Here is a 13,267-nt window from a genome sequence, read left to right on the forward strand (position 1 = left end):
AGAAATTACAAACTCATTGCACTGAAGAGAAACCAACCACAGCACTATAAGTGTTTAAGCTACTACTATCTATAGACTATTACATCAGAGGCTATCATTTTCGATTGCACTCTATAACACAGGCCAAAATATCTATTGGAAAGTTATTTTCTCTTAAATTCTGAAGGATATCACTCCATAATTGGGGTTCACACTGTGCTGTTGGCTGCCCAGGTGCATTCTGGTTCCTTATATCTTTCCAGGCCGCTTTAAAGAGATATTCACTGACATTCGACAGGACTTGCAAAGTATTCTTTCTAGTGTTGTCTTCATCCCAAAAATGCACTATATAAATATATTCCTACCCCCTCACACACACAAATCCTGTAATTAAGGTAGCTAAGCATTCTTATCCCTATTCCTCACATCCGGAAGCTGACGTAACAGTGGTAAAAGTAACACGTGAACTCCTTGTCGTAGCCGGGGTTCAAATGCAAGTGTGGCTTGACCATTCTTCTGGGATCGTGCCTCTCCCTTTAGCCATGTCCAGGTTTTTTTGTCTTGGTTTGTTGTTTTTTTTTAAGGAAATTTTTAATTTTTGTGTGTTCAAAGTTAAATCAGCCAAATCAATTCCAAATCTGTGAGTCATTCAAGAACCATATGTGGCCCTACTACCGGTAAACATCCTCCCCCCACCCCCTCCGGGGCTTCAGATATTTCCAAATTCTTTGGTGCACAGCCTACATGCAGGCCCAAGCCCAGAGACTTGGGGTTCGGACGCCCCCGAGTTTTGCTTGCCCTCAGCTGTATGGCCACAGGAGCAAGCTAGGGAGGAGTCTCCCCTTTCCATAAAGTCGGCGTGTAGCTGAGATCCTCCTACTGGAAGCTGGCCAGTGGGAAGCTAACTATGAGACTGTCATGGGGAGTCCTGCCTGCAAGCAGGCAAGGGTGCAACCCTCCACTACACAGTGCCATTTTAATTGTATTACCATGGTCAGGGTACTTCCCCAGCCACCATTGTGGTCATGGTATTTCCCCTGCCAGGTCCAGTTTTAAGGGTCACCGTTGCTTTCCCTAAGGGCATTTGGAAGGGGACAAAAACTCCTGCAGCGATTCAGACTTTTCCCCCACCTGTTGGGGTGAGTTGGGGGAGGAGGGAAACACATCTCAGCATTAATTAACTTAGTGCTGAGTTGATGTTCCAACATTAAGGACAAGACTCAGACACTGAATTACATCTGCTCTACATTTTTGCCACTTAAAATGCATTGTCAAGCAGTAACATACCAAAACAATTCCCTGCAACTCAAAAGCAATTAGCGGGCCACTCCATCTTGCTTGGTGCTACTTATTTATTTATTTCAATAAGCAAAGGCAAAGTGTTACAGATAATTAAGTTCTGCGCACTTTAATCAGGTGCAATATTGGAGAAGGGGTGGGGGAGTGAGTGCCAAGGTACAATGTTTCAGAATTTCATTTGCCTTTGGAATTGATGCCTCAGCTCAATTATTGTAAAGGTCTGAGTCTGATTTTAGTTACACTGGGATTTTGTTCCAATAAAGTGCACTGCTTTTTTACAGTGCCACAACATTGCAATCAAGCCTGGGGTGTTTCAAGGAGGACAAGGTGCAATATTGCACCCAACCAAGCAAAGGGATTAAATTAAACAAATCTTTCAGCCCTGATTTATTCATAAATTACTCTCCTTATGGAGTTCCCAGATTGAGTGAAACTGGTGTAATGCACTTTTATACGGAGAGACAAAGAAGAAATTGTAGAGGTGCTCTGCCAGCGTGTAACCCTGTTTCCTTCATCCTAGTATACTACTTAACAACCGCTGCACATGGGATCGCAATGAAGGAACATAGCCACCAATCTCTTCCATGACTGCTTTGTGTAGGTTGGGACTTCAGGCACTTTGGAGTGGTTGACTAATGTCAATGTGGAGGCTGAAGATTCAGAGGACAGGCCTCTGTCCAGAGGTACCAAGGGAACCTCGCTATATTCATTACAGAGCTGCATGAGAAAACAGAGTGGTTGATTCCTTTGGGGGACTTGGACATATTTAGGCTCTGCACTGGTTTCCAGTGCACAGGATCCTGCCCTTTCTGAATGGTCTGCATTAGCGATTGTAGACGTATCATCATTCTGAGCTCCCAAATATCAGAGGTGGCATCTTCATTCGTGCTCTGCCCCTTTAGTCTAAGTTAAAGGGGTGGCTAGAGAATAAAGGGAACGTGTGTCCTGGTTCCCATGGAGGGAAGATCTCTGAGGCACGTGCACTGCACACAAAGCTGTTGTCCAATGACCCTACACACCCAGCACAGAGGGAGAAGAACATATTCACATGGACCTGAAGCAGTTTGAAGATTATGGGAATTCAGCAGGGCTTCTTTAAGCCACATCCAGTTCCTCCAGCCCTGTGAGTAAAAACGGGCAGCACAAAAAAAATCTCACCCCGATCTCCTCTTACAACAAACAGTGAGAGACTAAAGCTTCCTGCCATGCTGCCACCTCCTGCCTGGTTCCTAAGCACACTGAAAAGTACTTGTATGTCAACCATGGGATAACTCAGCCTCATCAAGCATCATTGTGACCATAAATTGCGCTTTGAAATAAGTTTGCAGACACAAAGCCCAGTCTCGCACCGTGTTTCAAAGCGTGGACTGACAGGGTAGCTGACAGTGGAACTCACCTGGGGGTGCTCCTGCCCAGGGCAAAAAGTAATAAAAACAAAAGTGAGCACTTGCCAACTTCCACACCCTTTAAAAATGTGAACAAAATTAACTCTCTTGGCATCCCTGTAAGGTAAACGAGCGTCAGGATACCTGCCTTACAGCTGGGGAACTGAAACACTGAGGCCATTTGTAGACATGCTCACCATTTTCTAAGCCATGTTAACTGATTCACATCACACAGTTTGAATCAAATTTCAATTCAAATGAGGGGTAAATAGATGATCATTGACCATCAGCCCCTTAACAGACCCAATTTGCAGCCTCTGTGTGTGGGCTTATGCACTTAGCACTTGTAGCTGGAAGTAATTGAGGCCATAATAAGCCTGTTTAAGCACAGCTTTATTGTTGCAAACCTGATGACAGTTATCTAAAGTGCTGTTCCAGAAGCCCTAATAGGTGTAGTTGACCTGTGTGTTGATGACCATCTCAGCCAAGGTGTTGGGGGACAGAGGGGGGAAAGGAGGGTTGCCTCCTTCTTCCCAGACCAGTAGCCCATGGGCTTCAGCAGGGCTGGGGGCTTAATCAGGATATTGATCCTCAGTCATGGTGAGGTGTTGTTGGCACATTTGACTTTGTAAAGATGTTACATTGCACCTGATAGCCTCTGTTGTGCTGCAAAAACCCAACCGAGTTTTCCTTGCTGGGATTGATATTTGCAATGCTTATCTGCCAAGTTCCTAAAGACTGTTTTTCCTAAAAGCAATGCCCTATATACATGGTAATTAATACAGTTTAAAGAGGCTAGTTCAGACTGCCCTAGTCTACATTAATTTTTAATCCTCATTCAGTGAGGATTAGTTGATTTGAACTGGGGCCAATTTTAATTCAGACTACAGACATACATATGTATATGATGATGGCTGTAGTCCAGATTAAGCGTAGAAAAATGTAATGTCTATAAACAGGCCCAGATCCTCGTCCACCCAAGCCTTGTAGCAATTCAGAGAGCAAGAGGTGAGGATTATCATTATGGGCCTCATCCTGGTCTTCTATGAATTGGGAGTAAATCCACTGAAATCAATGTGCTTGTTTCTTTGTGCTAAATGTGAAGGGAATCAGGGATGTTCGCTCCATATTGGTTCTAGTGTTCAAGACATGAAGAGACATCCCAAAACAAGGCCTGTAGGGAATAGGTATTTGGATTGAAGCCAACCAGTGATTTCATAGGTAAATAGTGCTTATGAAAGCAACAGCATAAAGAGAGGCAGCTTGGCCCCATGGACCAGGTATCAGACATGCATTTGTGTTCTTGTCCTGCCTCTGCCTGCTGTCATGCTCAGAAATCAGAAAGTTCACCAGAGTCTGACAGAAGTCTGCCTCAGCCCCTGTCTGAGGTCTAAGTGACCAGCATTGGGTGATACAGCCTCTTCACAGCACAGCAATCAAGTCCATGATGTAGTCTATGCTTCTGAGAAGTGCAACAAGCTTCAGCAGCTTCCTCAAGGTCATTGTTACCTTGAGGTCAACATAAAACATCTCTGACTCTTTGGCTCTTTTCCAAAATGACCCTTATGTATCTTTTCTACCATATTTCTCTGTTGCACACTAGGAATCACCATCCTGCTGCCCTTAAACCAAACCCCCTCTAGTACTGAGCAGTCCACCTTAGATATGCTGTCCTGGCCCCCTGTGGCCCCCTGTTATTTTCTATACAGTTTTATCCTCAGCAAAAGCTCTGGCAATCACGATCTATGTTTCATTTGAGACTGGACATATTTTTTCATTAGACAGGCACGTACAGAATCTAGTTCTGGACTTTGCTCCATTGCACTTTTGGCAACTGCTCTCAAGAGTCTGTCTGCAACCAGTAAATCTTTCCCCAGTTTGTATTCAATATGCAAATCAGCCATTTGTAGAAGAAATAAAATTCCCTGCATCCTCAGGGGGTTGTTTGCTGGGTCTCTTTCAGCCCTGTTTTCATCTTCTTTTTGTACTGTCTTTGAAAATGCATCATCATTTTTATGTGGAGTGTGGCACTCTTCACATTTCTATAATACAGCCAGATAGCTAGCCTCTCTGCCAGAGTTAACTGAATTATTAAACACACAAAGTGCTTCTGGACTAGCTATTATCAGAAATAACTCTACCCTCTTATTGTCCTCCTTTTGGTTGGTACATCTTGCTTGCAAGTGCTGTTTGAATGTTCTCCAGGTGTCCTCCAAGTTTCTCAAATAACTCAATTCCAGTGGGGGTTTTGATTCAGGGTCTTTTCTTGTTTATCTTTATAATGTATGGTGCTCAGAAATCACTCTGAGCCAAGGCATCTGCTAGATCCTGAGCAAGCCACTTGAATCATCTGTACTAAAACGGGCCTATCCTTTCTCTGTCTTCTCTAGTTAGACTGCATATTCTGTCAGGAGGGCACTAGCTCTGCCACTGTATTTGAACAGTATCTAGCAGAGTGGATCCTGATTATTTGTATCACCCAATTATCGTGGGCCCTGAGTCCCACGTGGCAATCTAATAGCCCCTATTGTATGGGGCCAATGGGTAGATGACACAACAAAATACTTGGGACATGAGAGTGGAACCTGATTCAGCTGAGGCCTTTGGGTAATGCCATAAACAACAATAATGCTCAATACCAGGCTCAGAAGACTGAAACATTATACTGCCTGCTGCTTTAAAAATCAATATAGTCAAAATAGCTGTATGTCTCCATAGAAACATGCAAACTGTTTAAGGAAATTGGCTCTAACAGGTTGAAGAAGTCTGCTACAAAATATAGTAATGGGAGTGGGGGATTTTCTTCATGTGTATCCTTCCAGTTTTGCTGCTGTATGGTCCTGAGGGGGTGGGGAGTACATGCATGCATGTGTGTTTTGAGTACACACACACACGTACAAGATAAAATGTTCAGAAACAAGCTGCCCAGATGCCCTTTCACACTTTCCCAAGGAAAGTAGGCCACCCGTAATTTATTTCTGCCTGCCTAACTGATGAAATACTCCAGGGCTCCCAATACTTCTGCATTTTTAATGGGACTCAGAACAAACTTCTCACACAAGCAGCCACTGGTACCTATTAATATCAGCTATTGCAAAGACCTGAATGCTTTATTTTTATCTTTCTCCATTTACCCTCCTGGCCCTCTCCTCTCTCTCTCTCCAATTATTAATATGCTTCTTAGTGAAAATCAACATCTCGGTGCAGAAATAATGCAGAGTTACTGGAAAAGGGGAAAGGAAAAGAGCAAGGGCGGGGGGTGTGGAAATCCCTTTTAATATTATAGACAGTCACCATGGCCACAGAAATTAAATTGGGTGGGGGGGACAGAAACATGGTGCAGAATTCAAAACAGAAAATAGATTTCCTCCTCAGTTGTTTACTTAATTTAAAGAGAAGAAAGCAGCAAAGCTGTTTTTAAAGATTAGTCAATACTTTTTTAACCAAGTGCTATGTCAAGTCATGGAAGAAAATGGGATAAAATGTGACAAGGTTTTAATAAAGGTGGATAGTACCAGACTATTGAGTGTGCTTATCACGTGGTTGTCTAGCTTAACTCTTCAATGAGGGTGCCAATTGTTTTCAAGGGTTAGGAAATCTTCTGAAGGGCTGTGCTGATATCTACAATGATCCGAATAGTTCCAGTTCTTCACTAACCCAAGGTAAACCACAACTAACAAATACTGAAGGCAATAATCAGGGCTTCTAATGGAAGGGGGAAAGAAACACATAGTACTCTTGCACTCTACCCACATAAAGCCATAGGTTCACAGAGAAGCAGTTCTGGAAGGGACCTCAGGACATCATCTAGTCCAACCCCCTGATCAAAGCAGGATTATGCCCATCTAAACTACCCTCAAGGGTTGAACTGACCTAGTCTTAGAACTGCATGAACAACCCTCTAGCACAGCTACCAGGCCCATTACCCAAAACACACCAAGAATACCTTAATGTGTCCAGGATCAAACGGGAATGTGGGCACTCTCAATATCCTACCATTGCAAGGACAGGGAGTACTTTGTTGAAATACACTTGAGAGATCCAAGAAGAAAGGCCTCTGATACAGAGAAAGATAAATATATGTATCCACAGTCCATGCCAATCCGACCATGCAGTAAAATTCTCTTCTGATCCCAAATGTGGTGATCAGTCTGATCAGCTCTGCATTGGTCTCACTCATTTCACTGTGCAACCATCACAGTAAGAAAATTATTTTTTCATTTCAAATGAAAGCTCAGGCTTTGGGCAACAAGATGGCAGCATCAAAAATATACCAAGCCACTCAATTTTCATAACCCAGTTAAGTCTTTGAAGTGGAGCTCACTAGCTCAATATACGTGTAGGTAGAACTAGGCAAAAAACATTTCCAAAACCTTTTTTTCAGTGAAAAATGCAGAGCAGATTCAATGAGACAAACACATTTTATAAACTCATTCTGTTTCACCAAATTGTTCATGTCAAACAAAAGAAAACTGAAAAATTTTATTTTGACATTTCTAAAGGAAACATCTTGATGGTTTTACTCCATGGGACCTTTTGGTTAGAAGTTTCTGTTCATTTTATTTTTTTTAATGCCAATATGTGCTCAAAGCTGAACCATTCTATTTGTGGCCAAATGAAACATTTTTCCCAACCTAAAACAACACTTTTTAATTTTGATTTCCTGGAAAAAAAAATTGGTTGTGGGGGTGGGAAATGGTTTCAGGTTGAATTGCCCGCAGAAAAATGACTCCTTTGCTCAAGTCTACATGTGAGCTATGCCTTAAAAATAGTCTTTTCTTTCCACTAGATTAGCTCTCTCACACACATGACTAGTTGGTGTTTTGACCCTGCCAAATACCATATTTCCAGAGTAGAATCTTTCTGTAATACATTTGCATGGGGAGCTTCGACCCTTGACATTTGTTACTAATGAGCTTTTGCTCGTACAGTAGTCTTTCATCCCAAAAGATCCCAAAACGTTGTAACAATCTGGCATACAAAACATCCACTGAATTTAATTCTCTCACCATTGAACTGTAGCCATCACTTGGGTTAGTCTATGCAAATAGTTTAACAATGCATGACAAAACAGGGCAACAAAATAGATAGATAAATACATAGATAGACATTTTTTTTTTCTGTCTGAGCCTGGGAGGGAAATACAATCACTTGCATTGGAAGTTGTCCAGGATATCAGGACACCTATACTGCTATAGAAAGTGCTGTCAGATCTTTAATGACCACAAGTGATTATGATCTTCACTCAAAAGACATCAGTAAATGAATGCTCATTTAGAAGAAGACTGTTAGTGAGTAATGAACACCAAGCCCTGCACGAACTCAGTGTTCTTTGGTAGTTTCCAAGCCACATACTTACATGCATCTGAGTAACGAGTCTACAAAGACTGTGGTACCAGGTGACACCATTAGAGGAAACAATACATGTTGCAAGCATCAGCAGACCATGTTCATTTTCATTATTATAATGTTATTTTAATGAGGTAGTATGTAAGAACTACAGTCATGAAACTGGCCCAAACATTTTATTGCCTTAGCAACTCACTGCCCCACATCAGGTGAGCTTGAGGACCAAGGAAATGGAGCACATGTAAAATAAAAAGTTACTATATAATGGATTACAATAGAGAGTCAGGTTTACTGTAGCTGCATGCTTACCTATTGGATGAACTCTGGGTTTTTTGGCTTTGGGAAGGCATATAACATGCTGAATGCAAAATCCTCAGATGTTTTTCAGTGCCCATTCACATCCCTAGTAAGGTGCATTTTGCTTGGAGGTAAGTCCTTGCAGATGTACATATCTAGGACAGGGTTAATAATTTAGGGATTTCCAAAGCCAGGCTCCAGCAGCTGAGTCATTTAAAATTAGACTGGGAAGTGGTGGAAATATTTTAAGAATGGCCAGGTACAATGCCAGGGTTTTATTATACTGCACACTTGCAGACAACTTCACAGTGTCAGTGAGGACAGAACACAGATTTTCTTGCTCCAGAAGCACAGACCCCAGCCACTTGCACTAATGGAGGCTATTTATCAGCTGACCTGGTCCTAGGACACACCAGTCACTCAGCTAGCCAATCCTGAATCCATCAGCAGGGGGTAATAGCACCCATCCCTAATCACCAGATCATTATAAGATAAAGGGATCATTTTATCTGCCCATGAAATGCAGTCATCTCTGGAGCAGAGTGTTAGAGCATTGGCCAAACAAACCTGATCTGTTGTAGGAGGTTTTGCCTTTCCTATCTGCTGTGATTTTGCTATTCATATTTGGTAAGCTGCAGGAAAAAAGCTTCTTCAGCACTAATCCTGTCCATCAAGTTGACGAGTCTGACCAGTGAAGGTAGGTTAGGACATAATGCTATTAACTGAGTTATCTCTTCCCTGTTCTTGAACCTGCCAGGGATTATAGTCCCTGATGGAGTCACGCACCAGCTATCAGATATCTTCTCAGTGACTCACCTGAGTAAAGTAACATCCAGCACTTTCAGCAGAAAGATAATTTTACTTTAACCTACCTGCAAATGCTGTCAAAAGCCCAAGTTAAAAAAGAAGTTATATTCTTTGAAAGACACTTGTTCAGGCCAGTAGGTGACCTGAGCACTAAGGAACTCAGACACTATTAGGAAATCATAAAATACAGCTGAATGGTGTCAAATTTAATATCACCCACAGTGCAAGCCAGTGAAAAATATTATGAGAGAGGGAGCTTTTCCACTTGTCATCTTCCCTGTCCTATTTTGCAAGAACAAAAATCCATTACAGGAGAAGCAATCTAATCCAGTTGGACTGAAATAATTAGTGTGCTTTAAAAACCCTGCTAATCGTATAATGTGTGGCTATGTGCAGTTCAGTGTAAAACCCTTAAACTTATCATTTGAGATTTTTATTACATAGCAGAAAAAGCTTGCAAGAGCAGAACTGCAAAACAGCAACCTTTAGAATAAGGAGGGGGTGGGGAAGCACTTGGAAAGTCCATTTGATTTTCCTCCACCTTCTCTGGCCTTATCACACAGATGCTGCAAATACCTTTAGCCCATCTGTCATGGATGCCTCCCCCCTATGTGCAGTCTGTCAGGAATTACACCATTTTCAGGCCACTTTTGGGAAAGGAGAAACCCATGGCTACTCTGAGACTGAGCCCTGGTGCAGCCTGGCTGTGTCTTACTGTGCCTTTTAGGGAGATCATTAAGAAATTAAGCTCCTGTTAGCAAGTTGCCCTTTTGGGCTCTATCTCCCAGACAGAGGTGTGCAGCAATGTAGGACAGCCCTTCCACAACAAGAAAGTTTTTGTTAGGCAAAATGCATTATTTTAGGCGAATGGTGAGAAAGGAAAGGTAAAGCTTACATGCACAACCATGCTGGCAATAAAGCTCTTTGACCCCAAATATCCAGGATCCCATCTCTCCCTGCACTGAGTAGCCGTGGCTATAGTACAGGATCCTAGCACCTTGGGTGCAAATGTTCATTGCCCCTGTGTTGCCATAAATGTTTTTATGGTGGCACAAGCTGTGAGCAAACAGATGTTCTTGTCCCTTGTCGTGCTCCAATTGCCCAAAAATGTTTGCACAACCAAACCTAATCCAAGGTGGTGATGCCTTATAGGGGAGGATTGCATGCCTCTGGACTTCCCCTGCAGGAGATTCCTGGAACCTGCAATTCATGGGTTGATTCGCAGCATCCAGGGCCGTTGTCCTACAAGATCTAGCTCCTAAAGCCCCAGGAGCAGCAGGGGCTGGACACTGCAGAAAAACAGCCCTGCCGACATCTGTTGCTGCTGATCAATCAGATCGTCCATGCTGAGAAACAGTCCAGCACAGCTGATGCCACAAGAAAAATGTACCCCTTGAGTCCCAGAGTTTTCACAGCCTCTTGGCCAACGGTGATTAAAAATTACTGTCCGGTGACTGGTCTTCCACTGGATGTTCCAGATTACTCTATTCATTTGTTGACAGCTCCTTATGGCTCATTCACACCAACTCAGGTGTTGGTCATGTAGCATGCCTATCTCTCATGCCCAAGTCCCAGAGAAGAAATGAACCATTTCTTCCCATCTAGGTCTCAATACAATAGTGGGTGGGTAAATGGGGTCATACAGTGACACAGAGACTCCCCATGATGAATTTGTTTTCAAACATGGAAAACAACCAACAGCTTGACTCTTACTATCATTGAGTCCCCTTTCAATTTCTTCAGAAGAGGGTAGGAGCCCTGCTAGCCACAGTCTGCTTTAACCAAGGAAGAGAATTCATGTTAAACTGGAGCCTACCTCCTGCCCAATGACCTAGTCATCATCAGTAGAGTTGGAAAAATCTGGCAGCCATGACTGATAGCCCATATAGAGGGCCTCCTTTTTGAGGAGCTGATCCCATAAAAATAGCCTGGGATTTGGAGTAGGTGGGGTTTAGCTATGAGGATGAGGGCTTTGTGCAGAGATCGGCACAAAGACAAGAATGGTCGAAGGGAGGAAGAGGCAGGAAGTGGAATATATTGAAAAGCAGGGTTTAAGGGCCAGACAGCAAGTTCTCCAGGCTTACTGAAAAAGGAATTGTCTGACAGGCCCACATATAACTCAGACAAATATCTGTGTGTAGTAGCATTCAACCAGTAGTGGAGGTTGCCATCAAGAAGTAGTGGGTGCTTAGGCCTCCCATAGAAGGTTCCCCCCAGAACATGGTTAATCTGTGAAAACTGCATCTTGTACAGACCCCCGGGGGTACCAGGAACCCCCGACTCCATGAGGGACATTAAGCAGTGTGATAGTGTCATTGGCAACTGCCGACCAAGCCTCTTCAACCAGCACAGAAAGCAAAGGGTCCTATTTGGAGTAGTCAGCTTTAAGAAAAGCTGAAATAAAAGAAAGAAAGATGCTGAAGTTTCAATAGGGTCCCTTTCCATTGCTGTGACTGAAGTAAGTGGCTGATCTTGGAATCCATATTGCAGCTTCTACATGGCCCATAATAATGGTGTCAATACAATGTTCAGAGTAATGGAACTTTTAACAGGAGTTGCCTTTTACTGCCCCTTGGGACTCTATCGGGCCCTAGTTTTATTCTATTCCATATAGAAAGTTGGCGCTTCCTTTATTAGTTTCAGTTATCAAATAATCTCTCTACTCTTTAATATAAGTGATTTGATTCTGGTTGGTATTTTTATTAAAGTAAACAGAGTGCTAAGGTGATAGTAGCAATAGAAATCCCATGGTCAAATTACCCCAGACTCAATTTTGCAGAGAGCACTGTATCCTTTTTAATACATTTTGCAGGTTTTCTGTGGTGACCTCTAACATCAGCATGGCTCTTTTTTTTTCCAGCGGCTCAGTTTCACAACCCTGAATGTTTTGAAAAGGGAACTCATCCAAAGGATTGATAAAGCTTCTGTGAGCCTTCTGAAACTAGCACATTTTGACCTTATCGTGCATCCACAGGTGCATCTCAAGTAGGGCCAAGGAGGTGATCCTCCCCCTCTACGCGGCACTGGTCAGGCCACAGCTGGAGTACTGTGTCCAGTTCTGGGCACCCCACTTCAAGAGGGATGTGGACAACATTGAGAGGGTCCAGAGGAGGGCCACTCACATGATCCTGGGACATCAGGGCAGACCCTACAATGAGAGGCTACGGGATCTGAACCCGTTCAGCCTTCACAAGAGAAGACTGAGGGGGGACCTGGTGACCGTCTATAAACTCACTAGGGGGGACCAGAAGGGTTTGGGGGAGACCTTGTTTCCCCTAGCGCCCCCCGGGATAACAAGGAATAATGGCCACAAGTTGTTGGAGAGTAGGTTTAGATTAGACATCCATAGGAACTACTTCACAGTCAGGGCGGCTACGACCTGGAACCAACTTGCAAGGGAAGTGGTGCTGGCTCCTACCCTGGGGGTCTTTAAGAAGCGGCTTGATGCCTACCTGGCTGGGGTCACTTGAGCCCAGTTTTCCTCCTGCCCAGGCAGGGGGTTGGACTTGAAGATCTACAAGGTCCCTTCCGACCCTACTTCTATGATTCTATGATTTAGAAAGAGAGAGAGAAATGCTTCATTTCAAAGAACAGCAGGATCTAAGAAAATACGATCCTCTTTCTTGGCAAGATGGGATGAATGCACTTTTATGTTTCCCTGTGTGGTAAGCCACAAAGTTTGGATACAGATCCAAACTGTCCCAAAGTTCAAGAGTAGCCAGAGCCAGGCTCCTGAGCTAGCCCTTTTACAGGTTTTGTAACAGCTGTGTTGGTGTGCTGTCTCACATAGCATTCTCTTGCAATATTTCTTCTCACTGACCATAAATAGACAACACCCTTAGTGGGAGAATTGTTAAAGTACATCACTGCCACATGACATTGTTTTAAAGTCTTTAGCAGTCGGGGCTTTGGTACTTAAAAAGGGGTGTTTCTAGTAAACTTATAATCTCTCTCAAACCAGTAAAAATTATTGGCCCTTACTTTCAATTCCCTCATTCCTGTAGTCGAGGCAGAATGGAAGGGTGGGACAGAGGTTGCTTTAAGCTACCCTTGTGTCCCTCCAAGTCTTGAGGTCTGTCCAGCTCCTGGTATAAGTTAGAATAGCCTTGAGGTTACTCTGACTTATACTACACTTCTCAAGGTCCAGCAGG

The sequence above is a fragment of the Alligator sinensis genome, unplaced genomic scaffold (genome assembly GCF_000455745.1).
Source record: "Alligator sinensis unplaced genomic scaffold, ASM45574v1 scaffold360_1, whole genome shotgun sequence".
Taxonomy (NCBI): domain Eukaryota; kingdom Metazoa; phylum Chordata; order Crocodylia; family Alligatoridae; genus Alligator; species Alligator sinensis.